We start from the raw sequence: 26991 nt of genomic DNA on the forward strand, positions 1-26991 counted from the left end.
GATTACTTGTTGACAAACAATTTTCGGCTCAAATCATCTGAATCTCGATCGGGACCATATAAGACATGTGAAATCAACGTAGCTTGGGCACTGCCGGATTTTGACAAAATTGTAGCCTAATTTGATTGTAAACGGGCAAACGAACGAGACTCATTACTCCGCAATGAGCTGGCGAGAATTTAGCCGAATTCCTTCTCTAAGACTCTCTAATTTGCGATTTTCCGCTTCTATTAAGCTTCCGTTTCCTAAAGAAATCCGCTTAGGAAGTTCGAAATTAAATTCCGGTTCCATTTTATCTTATCTCAGGCATAATAATAGCTTTACATTCGTTATTTTCTTATTCTTAATTTTTTTCTATTTTCTGGGAACATTTAGCGATTTTTGTTGTCGTGAGCCGGTTCTGTGCGGAAGGGTATGACGCAGATTACTCTGGAGACAGTTAACTCATTAAAAACAATTATTTCAACTGTTTTAGCAATAATTTACATAAACAATCGCGACACGAGGACTGCCCAGGGAGGTCACCCATCTTAGCTCTGCCATCGCGCCAGAACGCTTAACTTCAGGGTTCTGATTGGGCTTGAGCAGTGCCGAGTGTTGTCCATCGCCGCCCGCTCCACACGTACTCGAGTGATATAAGAATAAACATCCCACTCAATGTCGGGTGCAATCATACCAGCACTAATTCATTGGATCCCATCAGAACTCCGAAGTTAAGCGTGCTTGGGCGAGAGCAGTACTAGGATGGGTAACCCCCTGGGAAGTCCTCGTGTTGCGCCCCTTTTCGTGTTTTTCTATTTTTTATTACTTGTTGACAGACGATTTTCGGTTCAAATCATCTGAATCTCGATTAGGACCAGATCAGACATGTGAAATCAACGTAGCTCGGGCACTGCCGGATTTGGAAAAATTGTTGGCTAATTTTATTGTAAACGGGAAAAAGAACGAGACTCATTACTACGCAACGAGTGGCGAGATATTCGCTTAATTCCTTTTCTAAGTCCCTCTAATTTGAGATTTTTCGCTCCTGTTAAGTTTCCGTTTTCTCGAGAAATCCGCTTAGAAAGTTCGAAATTTGATTCTGGTTTCATTTTATCGTATCCCAGGCATATTAATAACTTTACATTCGCTATTTTCTTCTTCTTAATTTTTTTTCTATTTTCTAGGAACATTTAGCGATTTTTGTCGTCGTGAGCCGGTTCTGGGCGGAAGGGTATGACGCAGATAACTCCGAAGACGGTTAACTCATTAAAAACAATTATTTTGACTGTTTTAGCTATAATTTAAGTAAACGGTCGCGACACGAGGACTTACCAGGGAGGCCACCCATCCTAGCTCTGCCATCGCTCCAGAACGCTTAACTTCATGGTTCTGATTGGGCGAGAGCAGTGCCGCGTGTTGTCTATCCCCGCCCGCGCCACACGTACTCGAGGGATATAAGAATAAACATCCCACTCAATGTCGGGTGCGATCATACCAGCAATAATGCACCGGATCCCATCAAAACTTCGAAGTTAAGCGTGCTTTGGCGAGAGCAATACTAGGATTGGTGACCCCCTGGGAAGTCCTCGTGTTGCACCCCTTTTCGTGTTTTTCTAATTTTGATTACTTGTTGACAGACAATTTTAGGCTCAAATCATCTGAATCTCGATCGAGACCAGATAAGACATGTGAAATCAATGTAGCTCGGGAACTGCCGGATTTTGAAAAAATTGTAGCCTAATTTGATTGTAAACAGGCAAACGAACGAGACTCATTACTCCGCAATGAGTTGGCGAGATTTTAGCCGAATTCCTTCTCTAATACACTATAATTTGCGATTTTTTTCTTCTGTTAAGCTTCCGTTTCCTCGAGAAATCCGCTTAGGAAGTTCGAAATTAAATTCCGGTTCCATTTTATCTTATCTCAGGCATAATAATAGCTTTACATTCGTAATTTTTTTATTCTTAATTTTTTTCTATTTTCTAGGAACATTTAGCGATTTTTGTTGTCGTGAGCCGGTTCTGTGCGGAAGAGTATGACGCAGATTACTCCGGAGACGGTTAACTCATTAAAAACAATTATTTCGACTGTTTTATCCATAATTTACGTAAACGGTCGCGACACGAGGACTTCCGAGGGAGGTCACCCATCCTAGCTCTGCCATCGCACCAGAACGCTTAACTTCATGGTTCTGATTGGGCGAGAGAAGTGCCGCGTGTTGTCCATCGCCGTCCGCTCCACATGTACTCGAGGGATATAAGAATAAAAATCCCACTGAATGTCGAGTGCGATTATACCAGCACTAATGCACCGGATCCAATCATAACTCCGAATTTAAGCACGCTTTGGCGACAGCAGTACTAGGATGGGTGACCCATTAGGAAGTCCTCGTGTTGCACACCTTTTCGTGTTTTTCTATTTTTGATTACATGTTGACAGACGATTTTGGGTTCAAATCATCTGAATCTCGATCGGACCAAATAAAACATTCTTATTTTTTCTATTTTCTGGGAACATTTAGCGATTTTTGTTGTTGTGAGCCGGTTCTGTGCGGAAGGGTATGACGCAGATTACTCTGGAGACGGTTAACTAATTAAAAACAATTATTTCGACTGTTTTAGCCATAATTTAAGTAAACGATCGCGACAGGAGGACTTCCAAGGGAGGTCACCTATCCTAGCTCTTCCATCGCGCCGTAACGCTTAACTTCATGGTTCTGATTGAGCGAGAGCAGTGCCGCATGTTTTCCATCCCCGTCCGCTCCACACGTACCCGAGGGATATAAGAATAAACATCCCACTCAATGTCTGGTGCGATCATACCAGCACATCATAACTCCGAAGTTAAGCGTGCTTGGGCGAGAGCAGTACTAGGATGGGTGACCCCCTGGGAAGTCCTCGTGTTGCACCCCTTTTCGTGTTTTTCTATTTTTGATTACTTGTTGATAGACAATTTTCGGCTCAAATCATCTGAATCTCGATCGGGACCATATAAGACATGTGAAATCAACGTAGCTTGGGCACTGCCGGATTGTGACAAAATTGTAGCCTAATTTGATTGTAAACGGGCAAACGAACGAGACTCATTACTCCGCAATGAGCTGGCGAGAATTTAGCCGAATTCCTTCTCTAAGACTCTCTAATTTGCGATTTTCCGCTTCTATTAAGCTTCCGTTTCCTCAAGAAATCCGCTTAGGAAGTTCGAAATTAAATTCCGGTTCTATTTTATCTTATCTCAGGCATAATAATAGCTTTACATTCGTTATTTTCCTATTCTTAATTTTTTTCTATTTTCTGGGAAAATTTAGCGATTTTTGTTGTCGTGAGCCGGTTCTGTGCGGAAGGGTATGACGCAGATTACTCTGGAGACGGTTAAATCATTAAAAACAATTATTTCGACTGTTTTAGCCATAATTTACATAAACAATCGCGACACGAGGACTGCCCAGGGAGGTCACCCATCTTAGCTCTGCCATCGCGCCAGAACGCTTAACTTCAGGGTTCTGATTGGGCTTGAGCAGTGCCGAGTGTTGTCCATCGCCGCCCGCTCCACACGTACTCGAGGGATATAAAAATAAACATCCCACTCAATGTCGGGTGTGATCATACCAGCACTAATTCATCGGATCCCATCAGAACTCCGAAGTTAAGCGTGCTTGGGCGAGAGCAGTACTAGGATGGGTAACCCCCTGGGAAGTCCTCGTGTTGCGCCCCTTTTCGTGTTTTCTATTTTTTATTACTTGTTGACAGACGATTTTCGGCTCAAATCAACTGAATCTCGATCGGGACCAGATAAGACATGTGAAATCAACGTAGCTCGGCACTGCCGGATTTGGACAAAATTGTAGCCTAATTTGATTGTAAACGGGCAAACGAACGAGACTCATTACTCCGCAACGAGGTGGCGAGATTTTAGCCGAATTCCTTCTCTAAGACCCTCTAATTTGCGATTTTCCGCTTCTGTTAAGCTACCGTTTCCTCGAGAAATTCGCTTAGGAAGTCCGAAATTCGATTTCGGTTCCATTTTATTGTATCACAGGCATAATAATAGCTTTACGTTCTCTATTTTCTTCTTCTGTTTTTTTTTCTATTTTCTGAGAACATTTAGAGATTTTTGTTGTCGTTAGCCAGTTCTGTGCGGAAGGGTATGACGCAGATTACTCCAGAGACGGTTAACTCATTAAAAACAATTATTTCGACTGTTTTAATCAAAATTTATGTAAACGGTCGCGACCCGAGGACTGCCAGGGAGGTCACCCATCCTAGCTCTGCCATCGCGCCAGAACGCTGAACTTCAGGGTTCTGATTGGGCTTGAGCAGTGCCGAGTGTTGTCCATCGCCGCCCGCTCCACACGTACTCGAGGGATATAAGAATAAACATCCCACTCAATGTCGGGTGCGATCATACCAGTACTAATGTACCGGATCCATACCAGTACTAATGCACCATGAGAGAAATAGTTGCCATAAATTGAAACATTTATTAACCTGTGAGGATATGGAGTTGAGACTCTTACTAGGAATTTCTGAAGGCCGTGTACATTTAACTACCTGAAATAAGCTTTGAATTGATCATCTCAAATTATTTCATAAATTATAATTATGATTATCTTGATATAACTTTGACAGTTTTCAAATTTAATTTAAACACTTAGATAGTTTTGATTACATTTCTATTTAAATTAATCAATATGTTTTGTATTGCTATTAACGCTTAAATTGATAGGGACTAGCAATAAGCTGGTTGGGAGGTGTGATAAACATAAAAATTGTACATTAATTAAATGTTTTATAATATAAATATATATTTTTTGTTTTATTAAATTTTTAAATATTATATGTTTTATAATAAATTGTATAAAATATAAGTTGTTGTGTAATTACAAGTTTTTACTATTTTTTACAGGTTCGATAAAACAAGAATAAACTTGGCGTTGCAAATGGGATTAAGATGATTCTTGGACCTGTAAAAAGTTGATGTTAATATCTACAATATTGGTGTCAAGCATGAGATAAAAATCCTCTCACAATTGGGATCAAATTAAGCCACAAATAAAGTTACCAAAGGAGTGGCAGTTTTACCATGCTCTAATATTTTGACCATATCTCTCAAATTACTTGGTCAAATGATTTTAAAAAAATACCACAACTAGACAACTCAATTATCCACATGTTTCTTTTTATATGAAGAAGCAAATTCCAAGAAGAAGATTTTCAAAAGTGATGTGTAATATAATATAATATCTTGGAACACCAACGAAGACTTTTGTGTAAAAAAATAATATTTTATTTGTGGTTGTCTCCCCAAATTTGGCTATAAATAGGGGTGCATTGTAATGTATTGAGATATCCCTCATTCTATGAACAAACCTTTGAGTTCATAATATTTCTCTCTATATGTTTCCTTTATTTCTTCATTTAAATATAATTAGCATGATAATTTCATATTCAAAGTTTTACACTTTGAATAATGAATAGCTACTTCCTAAAGTTGAGATGAAAAGGTGAAACTCTTGGCATGATAATAAGGTTACTAAAAGGTAAGAATTTATGGTTTATATTATTTAATCATTATTTATTGTTTATGTTATATTTATTTCTTTAAGCATTTTTATACCATACTTATAAGTGGGAATTTTGATTTATTGTTGCTATATGTTACACTAAATTCTTGGAACCATTTAAATGTTAGTTTGGTATTACCAACCATTTAAAGTGGATGCCTTGATTTATTATATATGAATATATTATAATATTAATTTCTTGGTACCATTTAAATGTTAGTTTGGTTTTACCAACCATTTAAAGTGAGAACCTTGATTTACTATATATAAATATATCATAATATTAATTTCTTGGTACCATTTAAATGTTAGTTTGGTTTTATCAACCATTTAAAGTGGCAACCTTAATTTAGTGTTTACAAATATATATAGCACAATAAATACTTGACCACATTTATAAGTTTTAGTATATATTATATACTTATAAGATAATAATATATAACATAATATAAATATGATTATTTAATATATTGGAACCATTTTATTAAGTGGGTTTCAATATTGTTCGTTAATGTTAACTTTATTAAAATATCAAGAGTGGATCCTTTAATCTCAACTACTTAAATTAAAATTTGAACAATTAAAATTTACCCATTAAAGATTCAAACAATTAAAATTAAAAAGAAACAAAAAACAAAAACAAAACAAAAAGACATTGTAGTGGACTTGTAATTACCTTAGCTTCCCTGTGGATACGATATTCGGACTCACCGAATTATACTACTTGTGGACAACCTGCTCTTGGGAGTGCAACAATCAAAGTCGCAACAAGTTTTTGGCGCCGTTGCCGGGGAAGTATAATTTAATTTCAAGTCTATTTAATTTTGTTTATAGTTTATTTTTCTTTATTTAAATTTTTATTGCTTTTGTGTGTTTTTATTTTTTTTGCATTTACATTTGCATGAGCATTTGGTCACGTACACTTAGTGGTCGACTCATTCGAAATAACCCTTTATTTTTACAAAACATGGCGGAAGAACCCATCCAAGAAAATGAAGATGAAATTCAATCTCAACATGATCATGATAGACGAAGAACACTTAGAGATCACATGAATCCTACACGTACTAGTGCACCTTCATGTCTAGTTTTTCCCCCTGATGCATCTCATTTCAATTTTAAGCCTGGTATTATCCAACTTTTACCCAATTTTCATGGCTTAGATTCTGAAAATCCATACATGCATTTACGAGAGTTTGAAGAAGTGTGCAACACATATAATGATCTAAATTGTAGCATGAACACCATTCGACTTAAGCTTTTTCCTTTTTCTTTAAAAGATAAAGCTAAAACTTGGCTACAAAATCTTAGATCGGGATCCATTCGAACTTGGGATGAATTGCAACAACAATTTTTGAAAAAGTTTTTTCCATCTCATAGAACAGATTCTTTCAAAAGGCAAATCATTACTTTCACTCAAAAACAAGGAGAAACTTTTTATCAGTGTTGGGATAGATACAAAGAATTGCTTAATCTTTGTCCACATCATGGTTTTGAAATTTGGAGAGTTGTTTCTCAATTTTATGAAGGCTTAACACCTAAAGATAGGCAAATGGTTGAATTTATGTGTAATGGAACATTTGAAGATAAAGATCCAAATAAGGCAATTGAGTATCTCGATTTATTAGCTGAAAATGCTCAAAATTGGGACACTATAGGTACAATCGAACCATCAAACAAGATTCAATCTCCTACATCTGGTGGAGGTATGTACACTCTCAAAGATGAAAATGATCTTCAAGCTAGATTTACATCTTTGGCAAGAAAAGTTGAGGCACTTGAATTGAAAAAGAATGGTCAATTAAAATCAGTTCAAGAAATTGCGTGTCACATCTGTGATACAAGTGATCATTTTACAAAAGATTGTCCCACTTTGCCCTCTTTTAAAGAATGTCTCCATAAACAAGCCAATGTTTTGAACAATTTCAAAAGGCCAAATTTTGAACCATTTTCTCAAAATTACAATCCAGGTTGGCGAAATCATCCAAATTTTAGTTGGAGGAATGATAATGCTGCATAATTTTCACAACCACATTTCCAAAATCAACAAAATTTTCAAAATTATGCACCTTATGTTCCTCCACCTAAAAGAAATTTGGAAGATACATTGAATTCTTTCATTGCAAAGCAAGAGTCTATCAATACTCAAACTGCTCAAACCATGACAGATTTGAAAGATACTCTTGCTAAATTTGCATCTGCACTTAATGTTCATGAAAAAGGTAAATTTCCTTCACAACCTCTGCCTAATCCCAAGGATCATCATTCACAAACTGGAACTTCTGGAACTCAACCGATGGATCAGGTAAAATCTGTTATTACCCTTCGAATTGGTAAGGTTGTGGAAAAATCCATTCTTGAACCTTGTGAAGATGATGATAAATCAACTTCAAAGGGTAAGGAAGTGGAACCCATAACTTGCGAAGAGGAGGTTCAACAGACAGTGTCACCACCATTCCCTCATGCATTGAAAAATACAAAAAAATCAAATTTGAATTCTGATATATATGATATTTTTAAACAAGTAAAAGTTAATATTCCTTTATTAGATGCAATAAAACAGGTACCATTATATGCCAAATTTTTGAAAGACTTGTGCACTGTGAAAAGAAAATTGAATGTGAAAAAGAAAGCATTTTTAGCCGAACAAGTAAGTTCAATCATTCAAAATAATAATACTTTGAAATACAAAGACCCTGGTTGTCCTACTATTTCATGTATTATTGGATAACGAAAGATTAAAAAAGCCTTGCTTGATCTTGGAGCTAGTGTGAATTTACTTCCATATTCAGTTTATCAAGAACTCAATCTAGGCGAGTTAAAATCAACTTCGGTAACACTTTTACTTGCCGATAGATATGTTAAAGTTCCAAGAGGTATGATAGAAGACGTATTGGTCCAAGTTGATAACTTTGTATATCCTGTCGATTTCATAGTTTTAGATACACAACCTATCAAAGCTTGTAATGCAATTCCTATAATTCTGGGTCGTCCATTTTTAGCAACTTCTAATGCCCTTATAAATTGCAGGAATGGAATAATGAAGTTGTCATTTGGTAACATGACCTTGGAGCTCAATGTTTTTAATCTTTGTAAGCAACCACATGACAAAGGAGATGAAAGTGAAGATGAAAATCTTATTGAAACTCTTGTGGAAGAAAACATTCAAGAAGGTAGTATTCGTGATCAATTAGATATTTGTTCAATTGAAATTGTTAAAGAAAATATTGAAATTGATCTTGATGATTTTATCAGGTATCACTCGTTACCAGGATCAGAGAAAGAATTTGATGCAAAATATGAGAACAAAGACGAACCACCCATATTGGAGTTAAAACCCTTGCCAGAAGAATTGAAGTATGCATTTCTTGGAGAAGATGAAACATATCCGGTGGTAATTTCTTCCAAACTAGAAAGTGATCAAGAAGGTAAATTAGTTGATATGCTTAAAAGACATAAAAATGCAATTGGTTGGACACTAAAAGATCTCAAGGGCATTAATCCACTAATTTGCACACACAAAATTCATTTAGAAGAAAATGCTAAAACATCTCAACAACCACAAAGGAGATTAAATCCACACATGAAAGATGTTGTGAAAACTGAAGTTCTCAAACTAATTGATGTTACCCTATTTCTGATAGTAAGTGGGTAAGCCCAACACAAGTAGTTCCCAAAAAATCTGGCATCACAGTGATAAAAAATGAAAAAAGGTGAATTGTTAACATGTCGAGTCCCATCTAGTTGGCGGATGTGTATTGCTTATAGAAAATTAAATAACGCCACTAGAAAAGATAATTTTCCATTACCATTTTTGGATCAAATTTTAGAAAGAGTAGCAGGTCATCCATACTACTGTTTTCTTGATGGATATTCAGGTTATTATCAAATTCCCATTGCACTCGAAGATCAAGAAAAAACTACATTCACATGTCCTTTTGGAACATTTGCATTCAGAAGGATGCCATTTGGTTTATGCAATGCCCCAGCAACATTTCAAAGATGTATGCTAAGCATTTTTTGTGACATGGTTGAAAATTGTTTGGAAATTTTCATGGATGATTTAACTGTCTTTGAGAATACATTTGATAATTGTCTTGAAAATTTGGAAAAAGTTTTAAAAAGATGCGTGGAAAAAGGTCTTATTTTAAATTGGGAAAATTGTCATTACATGATTAATTCTGGAATTGTTTTGGGACATGTCGTGTCATCTCATGGAATTGAAGTTGATAAAGCAAAAGTTGATGTCATTGCCAATTTACCCCCTCCAAAAACCATTAAAGAAATTCGCTCATTTTTGGGACATGCTGGATTTTATCGGAGGTTTATAAAGGACTTTAGTTTAATCTCTAAACCCATTTGTAACCTCTTAACAAAAGACACTGCATTTGAGTGGACTCAAGAATGTCAAAATGCTTTTGATAAAATTATTCGACATTTAACATCAGCTCCTATCATGCAACCTCCTGACTGGTCTTTACCATTTGAAATCATGTGCGATGCGAGTGATTATGCAGTCGGTGCAGTACTGGGTCAAAGAAGAAACGGTAAGCCTTATGTGATATATTATGCAAGTAGAACTTTAAACAATGCACAAATAAATTACTCCACAACTGAAAAAGAACTACTTGCTGTAATATTTGCATTAGATAAATTTCGTTCTTATTTGATTGGATCAACGACTATTGTGTTTACTGATCATTCTGCTATTAGATATTTGTTGATCAAACAGGATGCAAAGCCATGACTGATACGATGGATTTTGTTACTCCAAGAATTTGACATTGTGATCAAAGATAAAAAAGGAACCGAGAATGTCGTAGCCGATCATTTATCGAGACTAGTAACAGGATCATCTTGTGAAATGACACCAATTAACGATAATTTTCCTGAGGAACATCTATTTTCAGTTACTACTACACCTTGGTTTGCTAACATAGTAAATTTTCTTGTGACAGGAAAAATGCCACCGCAATGGAGTTCCCAAGATAAAAGAAAATTTTTGAATGAGGTAAAAAACTTTTATTGGGATGATCCGTATCTGTTCAAGTATTGTCCAGATCAAATTTTTCGACGTTGCATTTCCGACAATGAGGTAAGTAGTGTCATTAAATTTTGTCATTCAGAAGCATGCGGAGGACATTTTTCTTCAAAGAAAACGGCTGCAAAAATCTTGCAGTGTGGATTTTATTGGCCCACTTTGTTTAAAGACACCCACGAAATCTGCAAGATCTGTGAAAATTGTCAAAAATTGGGTGCGATTTCAAAAAGAAACATGATGCCTTTGAATCCTATCATTGAAATCTTTGACTGTTGGGGAATTGATTTTATGGGACCTTTTCCATTGTCGTTTGGATACTTGTATATTTTAGTTGCAGTTGATTATGTTTCCAAATGGATAGAGGCAATTCCATGTCGAAAAAATGATCATAAAATCGTCATCAAATTTTTAAAAGAAAATATTTTTAGTAGATTTGGAATTCCTTGAGCCATGATAAGTGATGGGGGAACTCACTTTGTTAATAAACCATTTGCTTCATTAATGAAAAAATATGGTATTACTCATAAAGTAACTACTCCTTATCATCCTCAAACAAATGGACAAGTTGAATTAGCTAATAGGGAGATAAAGCAAATTTTTGAAAAAACTGTTAACTCAAATAGAAAAGATTGGTCTCTGCGACTTAATGATGCACTTTGGGCATATCGAACAGCTTTTAAAACATCATTGAATATGTCTCCCTATAGGTTGGTTTATGGAAAATATTGTCATTTGCCTGTTGAATTGGAACATAAAGCTTATTGGGCGATCAAAACTTTAAATTCAAGCATGGATGATGCCAACAAATTGCGTAAATTGCAACTTAATGAACTCGATTAACTCAGAAATGACGCGTATGAGAATTCAAGGATTTATAAAGCAAAAATCAAATCATTTCATGATAAAACAATTCTTAGAAAATCTTTTGAGATTGGTAAAAAAGTTTTGCTTTATAATTCTCGACTTCACATATTCCCAGGAAAATTACGATCAAGATGGACATGCCCATATGTTGTAAAGCATGTGTATACTTATGGAGTTGTGGATATTGAAAATCCTAAAAATGGTGATATTTTTAAAGTAAATGGACAAAGGCTTAAACCATTTTTAGAAAATGAAATCTTTCAAGAAGATTTTATTTCCCTTTCTGATCCTTGATTTTTTTTTTGTTGCATTTAAGTTTGTTTGTTTTTATTTCAGGTTTTCTTAATATTTTTATTTTCCCGGTTAAATGGCGGATAACGGTACTCCGTGACTCTCATAGTCGGTTAAATCAGTTTCCCACAATTGCTGATACAAAAAAAAAAAAAAATTCTTTTCAAAATGGATGAAATTCTCTCAAAAATTTGTAAATATTTTCCCTCTGTTTCTGAAAATGTTCTAAAAAAAATTTATGCAGGAAGGTGTGAAAGATTGAGATTGCTAATGCAAAAAGGAATTCCAGAAGATATTCGTCTTGTAATAGAAGCTAAGGTTCGATTAGGAGGAGAAGTTCCACAATCATTGCTCATTCGGTATTTGCCTGGATTAGGAAAAAGCACTTATGCGAAAAAACGAAGGGCCAAAAGTTTAGGGGTTTTTCATAAGTGTGCAAGATGGACTTGTGACAAACGATGCAGATCTTTGGGATGTGTTTCCAATAACAGAGAAGAAAAAATTGGTTTCATTAAGAATGTGCTGAGTAAGGAGTCTTTAGATAACATCTTATTGACTCTTGAGACGCATTCTAGTGGACATGTGCATATTGAACTTCTCCGTTTATGGAAACAATTCCAAGATGAGCGTCATAGTCTTGGGAATCCGACTAAAAAAGACCATGTTTGCCAATTTATAAGAAAATTGGATGGGAAGCATATCCTCGACTCATAGAAGGCGTTGAAGCCGTTTCTGGACGTAAAACCAGAGGAAAATTGTGAGCCACAATCACACTACTGTTTATATGCGTGTGTCATTATTGTTTTTACTATTTATTCTGTTTACAGCTGTGACCCATAGTTTTGTCATGATAACATATTACTCCTCTAAAATCTCTCATCTTTCTCTCTATTTTCGCAGAAAAAAAAAAGAAAGTAAAAACATGGCTGGATCCTCTGCACAAACATTGAAAAATATTTGTGTATTTTGTGGGTCGAGTCCTGGAAAAAATGAAGTGTTTGTAGAAGCAGCGAATAATCTTGGAAAAATATTGGCTGAGAGAAAAACTCACTTGGTATATGGGGGAGGTAATATTGGGTTAATGGGATCTGTTTCAACATCTGCTCATCTTGGAGGTAGTCAGGTTTTGGGTATTATTCCTACAGCTTTAGCTGAAGGAAATATTACAGGTGTTACGATTGGGGAGGAATTAAAAGTTTCTTCTATGTATGAAAGAATCACTCAAATGATTGAAAATTCTGATGCTTTTATTGCACTACCAGGTGGTTTTGGTACATTAGAAGAAATTTTTTACACTGTTTCTTGGGCACAACTTAATATCCATAATAAACCTGTGGGCTTGTTGAATATCAATAATTATTTTGACAGTTTGTTGACATTTCTTGATTAAGCTATGGAACAGAATTTCATTTCAGAAAATTCACGACGGATGTTCATCTGTGCTTCGACTGCCGACCAATTAATTGATGATTTGGAAGCTTTTGTTCATAAGCCTGATCCGATGATAACAAAGATTAATTGGTCGCAATCAAGCAGTAAGAAAAGGAAGTTGGATCATTGATTCAAAAGTCGTGGATTGCTTTGCGTTTGTTTCAGTTTGTTATCTTCAATAAAATTCCAGGTGATATCTCTTTCATTACGTACTCTTTATTAATAGTTATTTTGACATTAGGGACAATGTCATATTCTGATTGGGGGGAGAACAAACTTATAAAAAAAAAATTTTAAAAAAAAATAAATAAAAAAAAATAATATATATTATTTTAAAATAAAATCATGTTTATTGTTTGTATCTTAGTAATTTTTGCAAAAATTGTCATACATTACATGTTTAAAAGATTTAAATTAGAACATGCATTAATCTATTTAAGAATGTTTAAATTTTTATTAGAAAAAAAAAGTCAATTTTAATATTCTGATCAATATAAAAATATGATTTATGAAATCTTTTTGAGTGATTGGTAACCATTGTGATAATATCAGGTATTAAAGTATATGGCCCAAGATATACCTTATAAGAGTGCCTATAATTTTAAACTCACACATATTTTGTGAGTGAGTGGAGAGGACTGAGAAAACAGCTTTCGAGCCTTTATTGATCATGAGAGAGACTATCTATTGTTTAGATCTTGAGTTCTTATTTTGAAGAAAAAAAAACGATATTTCCTGAAAAAAAACGGAGAAAAATACAAAAAGAAAGATATTGAATATCTATGTAATTTTTAAGTTATATGCTACGACCCATATATCTCTCATAAAAAAAAACAAAAAACAAAAAAGAGAGAGAAATTTATTTTACAAATTAAATAAATATGTGGTCAAGAAGCATAAACTTAGTCTGATTCCATGAAGTTATGCAAAAAAAAAAAAATATCAGGAAAAAATATATAATAAGAACAACTAGATTTTGAATCAATGGATTTTCTATCTTTTGATTAGTTTGGCTCGTTTGTCTGTCTGCATTCTGTAAACCATTTTTCTGAGCATTTATTTTGTATTCCAACTCCATGAGAGAAATCGTTGCCATAAATTGAAACATTTATTAACCTGTGAGGATATGGAGTTGAGACTCTTACTAGGAATTTCTGAAGGCCGTGTACATTTAACTACCTGAAATAAGCTTTGAATTGATCATCTCAAATTATTTCATAAATTATAATTATGATGATCTTGATATAACTTTGACAGTTTTCAAATTTAATTTAAACACTTAGATAGTTTTGATTACATTTCTATTTAAATTAATCAATATGTTTTGTATTGCTATTAACGCTTAAATTGCTAGGGACTAGCAATAAGCTTGTTGGAAGGTGTGATAAACATAAAAATTGTACATTAATTAAATGTTTTATAATATAAATATATAGTTTTTGTTTTATTAAATGTTTAAATATTATATGTTTTATAATAAATTGTATAAAATATAAGTTGTTGTGTAATTACAAGTTTTTACTATTTTTTACAGGTTCGATAAAACAAGAATAAACTTGGCGTTGCAAATGGGATTAAGATGATTCTTGGACCTGTAAAAAGTTGATGTTAATATCTACAATATTGGTGTCAAGCATGAGATAAAAATCCTCTCACAATTGGGATCAAATTAAGCCACAAATAAAGTTACCAAAGGAGCGGCAGTTTTACCATGCTCTAGTATTTTGACCATATCTCTCAAATTACTTGGTCAAATGATTTTAAAAAAATACCACAACTAGACAACTCAATTATCCACATGTTTCTTTTTATATGAAGAAGCAAATTCCAAGAAGAAGATTTTCAAAAGTGATGTGTAATATAATATAATATCTTGGAACACTAATGAAGACTTTTGTGTAAAAAAATAATATTTTATTTGTGGTTGTCTCCCCAAATTTGGCTATAAATAGGGGTGCATTGTAATGTATTGAGATATCCCTCATTCTATGAACAAACCTTTGAGTTCATAATATTTCTCTCTATATTTTTCCTTTATTTCTTCATTTAAATATAATTAGCATGATAATTTCATATTCAAAGTTTTACACTTTGAATAATGAATAGCTAACTTCCTAAAGTTGAGATGAAAAGCTGAAACTCTTGGCATGAGAATAAGGTTACTAAAAGGTAAGAATCTATGTTTTATATTATTTAATCATTATTTATTGTTTATATTATATTTATTTCTTTAAGCATTTTTATACCATACTTATAAGTGGGAGTTTTGATTTATTGTTGCTATATGTTACCATAAATTCTTGGAACCATTTAAATGTTAGTTTGGTATTACCAACCATTTAAAGTGGATGCCTTGATTTATTATATATGAATATATTATAATATTAATTTCTTGGTACCATTTAAATGTTAGTTTGGTTTTACCAACCATTTAAAGTGGGAACCTTGATTTACTATATATAAATATATCATAATATTAATTTCTTGGTACCATTTAAATGTTAGTTTGGTTTTACCAACCATTTAAAGTGGGAACCTTGATTTAGTGTTTACAAATATATATAGCACAATAAATACTTGACCACATTTATAAGTTTTAGTATATATTATATACTTATAAGATAATAATATATAACATAATATAAATATGATTATTTAATATATTGGAACCATTTTATTAAGTGGATTTCAATATTGTTCGTTAATGTTAACTTTATTAAAATACCAAGAGTGGATCCTTTAATCTCAACTACTTAAATTAAAATTTGAACAATTAAAATTTACCCATTAAAGATTCAAACAATTAAAATTAAAAAGAAACAAAAGACAAAAACAAAACAAAAAGACATTGTAGTGGACTTGTAATTACCTTAGCTTCCCTGTGAATACGATATTCGGACTCACCGAATTATACTACTTGTGGACAACCTGCTCTTGGGAGTGCAACAATCAAAGTCGCAACAGAAGTCATTGTGTTGCACCCCTTTTCGTGTTTTTCTATTTTTGATTACTTGTTGACAGACGATTTTCGGCTCAAATCATCTGAATCTCGATCGGGACCAGATAAGACATGTGAAATCAACGTAGCTCGGGCACTGCCGGATTTGGACAAAATTGTAGTATAATTTGATTGTAAACGGGCAAACGAACGAGACTCATTACTCTGCAATGAGCTGGCGATATTTTAGCCAAAATTCCTTCTCTAAAAGCCTCTAATTTGCGATTTTCCGATTCTGTTAAGCTTCTGTTTACTCGACAAATCCGCTTAGGTAGTTCGAAATTCGATTCATGTTCCAGTTTATCGTATCTCAAACATAAAAATAGCTTTACATTCGCTATTTTCTTCTTCTTTTTTTTTTCTATTTTCTGGGAACATTTAGCGATTTTTGTTGTCGTGATCCGGTTCTGTGCGGAAGGGTTTGACGCAGATTACTACGGAGACGGTTAACTCATGAAAAACAATTATTTCGAGCCTAACTTCATGGTTCTGATTGGGCGAGAGAAGTGCCGCGTGTTGTCCATCGCCGCCCGCTCTAACGTAGCTCGAGCACTGCCGGATTTGGACCAAATTGTAGCCTAATTTGATTGTAAACGGGCAAACGAACGAGACTCATTACTCCACAAGGAGCTGGCGAGATTTTAGCCGTATTCCTTCTCTAAGACCCTCTAATTTGCGATTTTCCGCTTCTGTTAAGCTTTCGTTTCCTCGAGAAATCCGCTTAGGAAGTTCGAAATTCGATTTCGGTTCCATTTTATCGTATCTCAGCCATAATAATAGCTTTACATTCGCTATTTTCTTCTTCTTATTTTTTTTTTCTCTTTTCTGGGAACATATAGCAATTTTTTTGTCGTGAGCCGGTTCTGTGCGGAATGGTATGTCGCAGATTACTCCGAAGAGGGTTAACTCATTAAAAACAATTTTCGACTGTTTTAGCCATAATTTACGTAAATGGTCGCGACACGAGGACTTCCCAGGGAGGTCACCCATCCTAGCTCTTCCATCGCACCAGAACGCTAAACTTCATGGGTTTGATTCGGCGAGATCAGTGTCGCGTGTTGTCCATCGCCGCCCGCTCCACACGTACTCGAGGGATATAAGAATAAACATCCTACTCAATGTCAGGTGCGATCATACCAGCACTAATGCACCGGATCCCATCCAAACTCCGGAGTTAAGCGTGCTTGGGCGAGAGCCGTACTAGCATGGGTGACCCCCTGGGAAGTCCTCATGTTGCACCCTTTTCGTGTTTTTCTATTTTGGATTACTTGTTGACAGACGATTTTCGGCTCAAATCATCGGAATCCTCATCGAGACAAGATAAGACATGTAAAATCAATGTAGCTCAGGAACTGCCGGATTTTGAAAAAATTTTAGCCTAATTTGATTGTAAACGGGCAATCGAACGAGACTCATTACTCCGCAATGAGCTGGCAAGATTTTAGCCGAATTCCTTCTCTAAGAACCTCTAATTTGCTATTTTCCGCTTCTGTTAAGCTTCCGTTTCCTCAAGAAATTCGTTTAGGAAGTTCGAAATTTGATTTTGGTTCCATTTTATCATATCTCTGTCATAATAAGAACTTTACATTCGCTATTTTCTTCTTCTTGTTTTTTTTTTCTATTTTCTGGGACCATTTAGCGATTTTTTTTGTCGTGAGCCGGTTCTGTGCGGAAGGGTATGACGCAGATTACTCCGGAGACGGTTAACTCATTAAAAAGAATTATTTTGACTGTTTTAGCCATAATTTACGTAAACGGTCGCAACACGAGGACTGCCCAAGGAGGTCACCCATCCTAGCTCTGCCATCGCGCCAGAACGCTTAACTTCATGGTTCTGATTGGGCGAGAGAAGTGCCGCGTGTTGTCCATCGCAGCCCGGTCCACACATACTCGAGGGATATAAGAATAAACATCCCAGTCAATGTCTGGTATGATCATACCAGCACTAATGCACCGGATCCCATCAGAACTACCAAGTTAAGCGTGCCTGGGCGAGAGAAGTACTAGGATGGATGACCCCCTAAGAAGTCCTCGTGTTGCACCCCTTTTCGTGTTTTTCTATTTTTGATTACTTGTTGACAGACGATTTTAGGCTCAAATCATCTGAATCTCGATTGAGACCGGATAAGACATCTGAAATCAACGTAGTTCGGGCACTGCCGGATTTGAAAAAAATTGTAGGCTAATTTGATTGTAAACGGGCAAACGAACGAGCCTCATTACTCCGCAACGAGGCGGCAAGATTTTAGACGAATTTCTTCTCTAAGACCCTCTAATTTGCGATTTTCCGCTTTTGTTAATCTTTCGTTTCCTCGAGAAATCTTCTTAGGAAGTTTGAAATTCGATTTCGGTTCCATTTTATCGTATACCAAGCATAATAATAGCTTTACATTCGCTATTTTCTTCTTCTTATTTTTTTTCTATTTTCTGGGAACATTTAGCGATTTTTATTGTCGTGAGCCGGTTCTATGCAGAAGGATATGACGAAGATTACTCCGGAAACGGTTAACTCATTAAAAACAATTATTTCGAATGTTTTAGCCATAATTTACGTAAGCGGTCGTGACACGAGGACTGCCCAGGGAGGTCACCAATCCTAGCTCAGCCATCGCGACAGAACGCTTAACTTCATGGTTCTTATTGGGCGAGAGCAGTACCGCGTGTTGTCCATCGCCGCCTGCTCCACACGTACTCGAGGGATATAAGAATAAAAATCCCATCAGAACTCCGAAGTTAAGCATGCTTGGGCGAGAGCAGTACTAGGATGGGTGACCCCTTGGGAAGTCCTCGTGTTGCACCCCTTTTCGTGTTTTTATATTTTTGGTTTCTTGTTGACATACGATTTTTGGCTCAAATCATCTGAATCTCGATCGGGACCAGATAAGACATGTGAAATCAACGTAGCTCGGGCACTGCCGGATTTTGACAAAATTGTAACCAAATTTGATTGTTCCGCAATGAGCTGGCGAGATTTTAGCCGAATGCCTTCTCTAAGACACTCTAATTTGCGATTTTCCGCTTCTGTTAAGCTTCCGTTTCCTCGAGAAATCCGCTTATGAAGTTTGAAATTCGATTCCGGTACCATTTTATCTTATCTCAGGCATAATAATAGCTTTACATTAGTTATTTTTTTATTCTTAATTTTTTTCTATTTTCTGGGAACATTTAACAATTTTTGTTGCCGTAAGCCGGTTATGTGCGGAAGGGTATGACGCAGATTACTCCGGAGACGGTTAACTCAATAAAAATAATTATTTCGATTGTTTTATCCATAATTTACGTAAACGGTCGCGTCACGAGGACTTTCGAGGGAGTCCACCCATCCTAGGTCTGCCATCGTGCTAGAACGCTTAACTTCATGGTTCTGATTGGGCGAGAGAAGTGCCATGTGTTGTCCATCGCCGTCCGCTCCACATGTACTCGAGAGATATAAGAATAACAATCCCACTGAATTTCGAGTGCGATTATACCAGCACTAATGCACTGGATCCCAGCAGAACTCCGAATTTAAGCGTTCTTGGGCGACAGCAGTACTAGGATGGGTGACCCATTAAGAAGTCCTGGTGTTGCACCCCTTTTCGTGTTTTTCTATTTTTGATTACTTGTTGACAGACGATTTTCGGCTCAAATCATCTGAATCTCGATCGGAACCAAATAAGACATTCTTATTTTTTTTCTATTTTCTGGGAACATTTAGCGATTTTTGTTGTCGTGAGCCGGTTCTGTGCGGAAGGGTATGACGCAGATTACTCCGGAGACGATTAACTAATTAAAAACAATTATTTCGACTATTTTAGCCATAATTTAAGTAAACGATCGCGACACGAGAACTTCCCAGAGAGGTCACCCATCCTAGCTCTTTCATCGCGCCAGAACGCTTAACTTCATTGTTCTGATTGAGCGAGAGCAGTGCCGCGTGTTGTCCATCGCCGCCAGCTCCACACGTACTCGAGGGATATAAGAATAAACATCTCATTCAATGTCGGGTGCGATCATACCAGCACTAATGCACCGGATCCCATCAGAACTCCGAAGTTAAGCGTGCTTGGGCGAGAGCAGTACTAGGATGGGTGACCCCCTTGGAAGTCCTCGTGTTGCACCCATTTTCGTGTTTTTCTATTTTTGATTACTTGTTGACAGACGATTTTCGGCTCAAATCATCTGAATCTCGATCGGGACCAGATAAGACATGTGAAATCAACGTAGATCGGGCACTGCCGAATTTAGACAAAATTGTAGGCTAATTTGATTGTAAACGGGCAAACGAACGAGACTCAACACTCCGAAACGAGGTGGCGAGATTTTAGCCTAATTCCTTCTCTAAGACCCTCTAATTTGAGATTTTCAGCTTCTGTTAGGCTTCCGTTTCCTCGAGAAATCCGCTTAGGAAGTTCGAAATTCGATTCCGGTTCCATTTTATCTTATCTCAGGCATAATAATAGCTTTACATTCGTTATTTTCTTCTTCTTATTTTTTTCTTTTTTCTGGGAACATTAGCGATTTTTGTTGTCGTGAGCCGGTTCTGTGCGGAAGGGTATGATGCAGATTACTCTGGAGACGGTTAACTCATTAAAAACAAATATTTCGACTGTTTTAGCCATAATTTACGTAAACGATCGCGACACGAGGATTTACCAGGGAGTGTCACCCATCCTAGCTCTTCCATCGCGCTAGAACGCTTAACTTCATGGTTCTTATTGGGCGAGAGCAGTGCCGAGTGTTGTCCATCGCCGCCCGCTCCTACGTACTCAAGGGATATAAGAATAAACTTCCCACTCAATGTCGGGTGCGATCATACCAGCACTAATGCACCGGATCTCATCAGAACTCCGAAGTTAAGCGTGCTTGGGCGAGAGCAGTACTAGAATGGGTGACCCCTTGGAAGTACTCGTGTTGCACCCCTTTTCGTGTTTTTCTATTTTTGATTACTTGTTGATAGACGATTTTCGGCTCAAATCATCTGAATCTTGATCGGGACCAGATAAGACATGGGAAATCAACGTAGCTCGGGCACTGCCGGATTTGGACAAAATTGTAGGCTAATTTAATTGTAAACGGGCAAACGAACGAGACTTATTACTCTGCAATGAACTGGCGAGATTTTAACCGAATTCCTTATCTAAGACCCTCTAATTTGCGATTTTTCGCTTCTGTTAAGCTTCCGTTTCCTCGAGAAATCCGCTTAGGAAGTTCGAAATTCGATTCCGGTTCCATTTTATCTTATCTCAGGCATAATAATAGCTTTGCATTCGTTATTTTCTTATTCTTAATTTTTTTCTATTTTCTGGTAACATTTAGCGATTTTTGTTTTCGTGAGCCGGTTCTGTGCAGAAGGGTATGAAGCAGATTACTCCTGAGACGGTTAACTCATTAAAAACAATTATTTCGACTGTTTTATCAGTAATTTACGTAAACGGTCGCGACACAAGGAATTCCGAGGGAGGTCACCCATCCAAGTGCTGCCATCGTGCCAGAACGCTTAACTTCATGGTTCTGATTAGGCGAGAGAAGTGCCGGGTGTTGTCCATCGCCGTTTGCTCCACACGTACTCGAGAGATATAAGAATAAAAATCCCACTGAATGTCGAGTGTGATTATACCAGCACTAATGCACCGGATCCCATCAGAACCCTGAAGTTAAGCGTGCTTGGGCGACAACAGTACTAGGATGGGTGACCCATTAAGAAGTCCTCATGTTGCACCCCTTTTCGTGTTTTTCTATTTTTGATTACTTGTTGACAGACGATTTTCGGCTCAAATCATCTGAATCTCGATCGGGACCAACTGAGACATTCTTATTTTTTTTCTATTTTCTGGGAACATTTAGCGATTTTTGTTGTCGTGAGTCGGTTCTGTGCGGAAGGGTATGACTCAGATTACTCCAGAGAAGATTAACTAATTAAAAACAATTATTTCTACTGTTTTAGCTATAATTTAAGTAAACGATCGTGACACGAGGACTTCCCAGGGAGGTCACCCATCCTAGCTCTTCCATCGCGCCAGAACGCTTAACTTCAAGGTTCTGATTGGGCGAGAGCAGTGCCGTGTGTTGTCCATCGCCGTCCGCTCCACACGTACTCGAGGTATATAAGAATTCAAATCCATCTCAATGTCGGGTGCGATCATACCAGCACTAATGCCCCGGATCTCATCAGAACTCCGAAGTTAAGCATGCTTGGGCGAAAGCAGTACTATTATGGGTGACCCCCTATGAAGTCCTTGTGTTGCATCCTTTTTCGTGTTTTTCTATTTTTGATTACTTGTTGACAGACGATTTTCGGCTCAAATCATCTGAATCTCGATCGGGACCAGATAAGACATGTGAAATCAACGTAGCTCGGTCACTGCCGGATTTGGACAAAATATTTGCCTAATTTGATTGTAAACGGGCAAACGAACGAGACTCATTGCTCAGCAAAGAGCTGGCAAGATTTTAGCCAAATTCCTTCGCTAAGACCCTCTAATTTGCGATTTTCCGCTTCTGTTAAGCTGCTGTTTCCTCGAGAAATTCACTTAGGAAGTCCGAAATTCGACTCCGGTTCCATTTTATCGTATCCCAGGCATAATAATAGCTTTACATTCTCTATTTTTTTCTTCTTATTTTTTTTCTATTTTCTGGGAAAATTTAGAGATTTTTGTTGTCGTGAACCGGTTCTGTGCAGAAGGGTATGACGCAGATTACTCCGGAGACGTTTAACTCATTAAAAACAAATATTTCGACTGTTTTAGCCTTAATTTACATAAACGATCGCGACAAGAGGACTGCCCAGGGAGGTCACCCATCCTCGCTCTGCCATCGCGCCAGAACACTTAGCTTCATGGTTCTGATTGGGCGAGAGAAGTGCCGCGTGTTGTCTATCGTCGCCCACTCCACAAGTACTCGAGGGATATAAGAATAAACATCACACTCAATGTCGGGTGCGATCATACTAGCACTAAAGCACCGGATCCCATCAAAACTCCTAAGTTATGCGTGCTTGTGCGAGAGCAGTACTAGGATGGGTGACCCCCTGGGAAGTCCTTGGTTGCACCCTTTTTCATGTTTTTATATTTTTGATTACTTGTTGACAGACTATTTTCGGCTCAAATCATCTGAATCTCGATCGGGACCAGATAAAACATGTGAAATCAACGTAGCTCGAGAACTGCCGGATTTGGACAAAATTGTAGGCTAATTTGATTGTAAACTGGCAAACGAACGAGATTCTTTGCTTCGCAATGAGCTGGCAAGATTTTAGCCAAATTCATTCTCTAAGACCCTCTAATTTGCGATTTTCCGCTTCTGTTAAGCTTCCGTTTCCTCGGGAAATTCGCTTAGGAAGTCCGAAATTCGACTCCGGTTCTATTTTATCGTATCCCAAGCATAATAATAGCTTTACTTTCGCTATTTTCTACTTCTTATTTTTTTTTCTATTTTCTATGAACATTTAGCGATTTTTGTTGTCGTGAGCTGGTTAAGTGCGGAAGGGTATGACGCAGATTATTCCGGAGACGATTAACTCATTAAAAACAATTATTTCGACTGTTTTAGCAATAATTTATGTAAACGGTCGTGACACGAGGAATTCCCAGGGAGGTCACCCATCTTAGCTCTGTCGTCGCACCAGAACGCTTAACTTCATGGTTCTGATAGGGCTAGAGCAGTGCCGCGTGTTGTCCATCGCCGCCTGCTCCACACGTGCTCCAGAGATATAAGAATAAACATCCCACTTAATGTCGGGTGCGATCATACCAGCCCTAATGCATCAGATCCCATCGGAACGCCAAAGTTAAGCGTGCTTGGGCGAGAGCTGTACGTGGATGGGTGACCCCTAGGATGTCCTCGTGTTGCACCCCTTTTCGTGTTTTTCTATTTTTGATTACTTGTTGACTGGCGATTTTTGGCTCAAATCATCTGAATCTCGATCGGGACCAGATAAGACATGTGAAATCAACGTAGCTAGGGAACTGCGGTTTTTGGACAAAGCATAATAATAGCTTTACATTCGCTATTTTCTTCTTCTAATTTTTTTTCTATTTTCTGAGAACATTTAGCGATTTGTGTTGTCGTGATCCGGTTCTGTGTGGAAGGGTATGACGCAGATTACTCCGGTGACGGTTAACTCATTAAAAACAATTATTTCGAGCTTAACTTCATGGTTTTAGATAGCAGTGCCGCGTGTTGTCCATCGCCGCCGGCTCCACACGTACTCGAGGGAGGTAAGAATAAAAATCCCACTCAATGTCGGGTGCGATCATACCAGCAATAATGTACCAGATCCCATCATAACTCCGAAGTTAAGCGTGCTTGGGCGAGAGCAGTACTAGGATGGGTAACCCCCTTGGAAGTCCTCGTGTTGCACCCCTTTTCCGTGTTTTTCTATTTTTGATTACTTGTTGACAGACGATTTTCGGCTCTAATCATCTGAATCTCGATCGGGACCAGATAAGACATGTGAAATTAACGTAGCTCGGGAACTGCCGGATTTGGAAAAAATTGTAGCCTAATTTGATTTTAAACGGGCAAACGAACGAGACTCATTACTCCGCAATGAGCTGGCGAGATTTTAGCCGAATTCCTTCTCTAAGACCCTCCAATTTGCGGTTTTCCGCTTCAGTTAAGCTTTCGTTTTCTCGAGAAATCCGCTTAAGAAGTTCGAAATTCAATTCCAGTTCCATTTTATCGTATCCCAAGCATAATAATAGCTTTACATTCGCTATTATTTTCTTCTTATTTTTTAATCTATTTTCTGGGAACAATTAGCGATTTTTGTTGTCGTGAGCCGGTTCTGTGCGCAGATTACTCCGGTGACGGTTAGCTCATTAAAAACAAATATTTCGACTGTTTTAGCCTTAATTTACATAAACGATCGCGACAAGAGGACTTCCCAGGGAGGTCACCCATCCTCGCTCTGCCATCGCGCGAGAACACTTAATTTCATGGTTCTGATTGGGCGAGAGCAGTTCCGCGTGTTGTCCATCGCCGCCCACTCCACACGTACTCGAGGGATATAAAAATAAACATCCCACTCAATGTCGGGTGCGATCATACCAGCACTAATGCAACGAATCCCATCAGAACTCCGAAGTTAAGCGTGCTTGGGCGAGAGCAGTAGTAAGTCCTCGTGTTGTACCCATTTTCGTGTTTTTCTATTTTTGATTACTTGTTGACAGACGATTTTCGGCTCAATTCATCTGAATCTCGATCGGGACCAGATAAGACATGTGAAATAAACGTAGCTCGGGCACTGCCGGATTTGGACAAAATTGTAGGCCAATTTGAATGTAATTGGGCAAACGAACGAGACTCGTTACCCCGCAACAAGGTTTCGAGATTTTAGCCGAATTCTTTCTCTAAGACCCTCTAATTTGCGATTTTCCTCTTTTGTTAAACTTCTGTTTCCTCTAATAATCCGCTTAGGAAGTCCAAAATTCGATTTCGGTTCCATTTTATCGTATCATAGGCATAATAATAGCTTACATTCGTTATTTTCTTCTTCTTATTTTATTTTCTATTTTCTGGGAACATTTAGCGATTTTTGTTGTCGTGAGCCGGTTCTGTGCCGAAAGGTAGGACGAGAATTGCTCTGGAGACGGTTAACTCATTAAAAAAAATTATTTCGACTGTTTTAGCCATAATTTACGTAAACGGTCGCGACACGAGGACTTCCCAGGGAGTTCACCCATCCTAGTTCTGCCATCGCGACAGAACGCTTAACTTCATGGTTCTGATTGGGCTTGAGCAGTGCCGAGTGTTGTCCATCGTCGCCCGCTCCACTCGTACTCAAGAGATATAAGAATAAACATCCCACTCAATGTCGGGTGCGATCATACCAGCACTAATGCACCGCATCCTATCATAACTCTAAAGTTAAGCGTGCTTGGGCGACAGCAGTACTAGAATAGGTGACCTTTCCGAGAAGTTCTCGTGTTGCACCCCTTTTCGTGTTTTTCTATTTTTGATTACTTGTTGACAGACGATTTTAGGCTCAAATAATCTGAATCTCGATCGGGACCAGATAAGACATGTGAAATAAACATAGCTCGAGCACTGCCGGATTTGGACAAAATTTTTTTCTAATTTGATTGTAAACGGGCAAATGAACGAGACTCATTACTCCGCAATGAGCTGGCGAGATTTTAGCCGAATTCCTTCTCTAAGACCCTATAATTTGCGATTTTCCGCTTCTGTTAATCTTCCGTTTCCTATTGAAATCCGCTTAGGAAGTTCGAAATTCGATTCATGTTCCATTTTATCGTATCCCAGGCATAATATAAGCTTTTCCTTCGCTATTTTCTTCTTCTTATTTTTTTTTTGTATTTTTTGGGAACATTTAGCGATTTTTGTTGTCGTGAGCCGGTTCTGTGCAGAAGGGTATGGCGCTGATTTCTCCGAAGACGGTTAACTCATTAAAAACAATTATTTCGAGCTTAACTTCATGGTTCTGATTGGACGAGAGCAGTGCCACGTTTTGTCCATCGTCGCCCGCTCCACACGTACTCAAGGGATATAATAGTAAAAATCCCAATCGATGTCGGGTGCGATCATACAAGCAATAATGCACCGGACGCATAAAAACTCCGAAGTTAAGCGTGCTTGGGCTAGAGCAGTACTAGGATGGGTGACCCCCTGGGAAGTCCTCGTGTTGCACCCCTTTTAGTGTTTTTCCATTTTTTATTACTTGTTGACAGACGATTTTCGGCTCAAATCATCTGAATCTCGATCGGGACCATATAAGACATGTGAAATCAACGTAGCTCGGGTACAGCCGGATTTGGACAAAATTGTGGCCTAATTTGATTGAAAACGGGCAAACGAACGAGACTCATTACTCTGCAATGA

At 37.4% G+C, this 26991-nt stretch overlaps 9 non-coding genes and 10 pseudogenes across 9 annotated transcripts; 18 read left to right on the plus strand and 1 right to left on the minus strand.

Annotated features, from left to right (window-relative positions):
- Nucleotides 1-662: 662 nt before the first annotated feature.
- LOC142515087 (5S ribosomal RNA) lies at nucleotides 663-781 on the plus strand. The gene has a single exon (XR_012810949.1). It is a non-coding gene; the product is annotated as a 5S ribosomal RNA (ribosomal RNA).
- Nucleotides 782-1463: 682 nt separating this feature from the next.
- LOC142510812 (5S ribosomal RNA) lies at nucleotides 1464-1582 on the plus strand (annotated as a pseudogene).
- Nucleotides 1583-2265: 683 nt separating this feature from the next.
- LOC142512805 (5S ribosomal RNA) lies at nucleotides 2266-2384 on the plus strand (annotated as a pseudogene).
- Nucleotides 2385-2790: 406 nt separating this feature from the next.
- Nucleotides 2791-2893, plus strand: LOC142512754 (5S ribosomal RNA; annotated as a pseudogene).
- Nucleotides 2894-3576: 683 nt separating this feature from the next.
- On the plus strand, nucleotides 3577-3695 carry LOC142514709 (5S ribosomal RNA). The gene has a single exon (XR_012810591.1). It is a non-coding gene; the product is annotated as a 5S ribosomal RNA (ribosomal RNA).
- A 3235-nt stretch (nucleotides 3696-6930) lies between these two features.
- On the minus strand, nucleotides 6931-7039 carry LOC142513031 (small nucleolar RNA R71). The gene has a single exon (XR_012808999.1). It is a non-coding gene; the product is annotated as a small nucleolar RNA R71 (small nucleolar RNA).
- Nucleotides 7040-17293: 10254 nt separating this feature from the next.
- LOC142508418 (5S ribosomal RNA) lies at nucleotides 17294-17412 on the plus strand. The gene has a single exon (XR_012806630.1). It is a non-coding gene; the product is annotated as a 5S ribosomal RNA (ribosomal RNA).
- Nucleotides 17413-18096: 684 nt separating this feature from the next.
- On the plus strand, nucleotides 18097-18215 carry LOC142510544 (5S ribosomal RNA). Its single transcript, XR_012808651.1, has one exon. It is a non-coding gene; the product is annotated as a 5S ribosomal RNA (ribosomal RNA).
- Nucleotides 18216-19626: 1411 nt separating this feature from the next.
- On the plus strand, nucleotides 19627-19745 carry LOC142512388 (5S ribosomal RNA; annotated as a pseudogene).
- A 409-nt stretch (nucleotides 19746-20154) lies between these two features.
- Nucleotides 20155-20273, plus strand: LOC142509423 (5S ribosomal RNA). Its single transcript, XR_012807597.1, has one exon. It is a non-coding gene; the product is annotated as a 5S ribosomal RNA (ribosomal RNA).
- Nucleotides 20274-20954: 681 nt separating this feature from the next.
- Nucleotides 20955-21072, plus strand: LOC142514931 (5S ribosomal RNA). Its single transcript, XR_012810802.1, has one exon. It is a non-coding gene; the product is annotated as a 5S ribosomal RNA (ribosomal RNA).
- A 683-nt stretch (nucleotides 21073-21755) lies between these two features.
- On the plus strand, nucleotides 21756-21874 carry LOC142511893 (5S ribosomal RNA; annotated as a pseudogene).
- Nucleotides 21875-22283: 409 nt separating this feature from the next.
- On the plus strand, nucleotides 22284-22402 carry LOC142509442 (5S ribosomal RNA). The gene has a single exon (XR_012807616.1). It is a non-coding gene; the product is annotated as a 5S ribosomal RNA (ribosomal RNA).
- Nucleotides 22403-23085: 683 nt separating this feature from the next.
- LOC142511907 (5S ribosomal RNA) lies at nucleotides 23086-23203 on the plus strand (annotated as a pseudogene).
- A 684-nt stretch (nucleotides 23204-23887) lies between these two features.
- LOC142512493 (5S ribosomal RNA) lies at nucleotides 23888-24005 on the plus strand (annotated as a pseudogene).
- A 390-nt stretch (nucleotides 24006-24395) lies between these two features.
- LOC142508267 (5S ribosomal RNA) lies at nucleotides 24396-24514 on the plus strand. The gene has a single exon (XR_012806489.1). It is a non-coding gene; the product is annotated as a 5S ribosomal RNA (ribosomal RNA).
- A 672-nt stretch (nucleotides 24515-25186) lies between these two features.
- On the plus strand, nucleotides 25187-25285 carry LOC142512806 (5S ribosomal RNA; annotated as a pseudogene).
- A 683-nt stretch (nucleotides 25286-25968) lies between these two features.
- LOC142512684 (5S ribosomal RNA) lies at nucleotides 25969-26088 on the plus strand (annotated as a pseudogene).
- A 597-nt stretch (nucleotides 26089-26685) lies between these two features.
- Nucleotides 26686-26803, plus strand: LOC142511959 (5S ribosomal RNA; annotated as a pseudogene).
- Nucleotides 26804-26991: the final 188 nt, after the last annotated feature.

This window comes from Primulina tabacum, chromosome 10 (assembly GCF_025594145.1).
Source record: "Primulina tabacum isolate GXHZ01 chromosome 10, ASM2559414v2, whole genome shotgun sequence".
Classification (NCBI taxonomy): domain Eukaryota; kingdom Viridiplantae; phylum Streptophyta; class Magnoliopsida; order Lamiales; family Gesneriaceae; genus Primulina; species Primulina tabacum.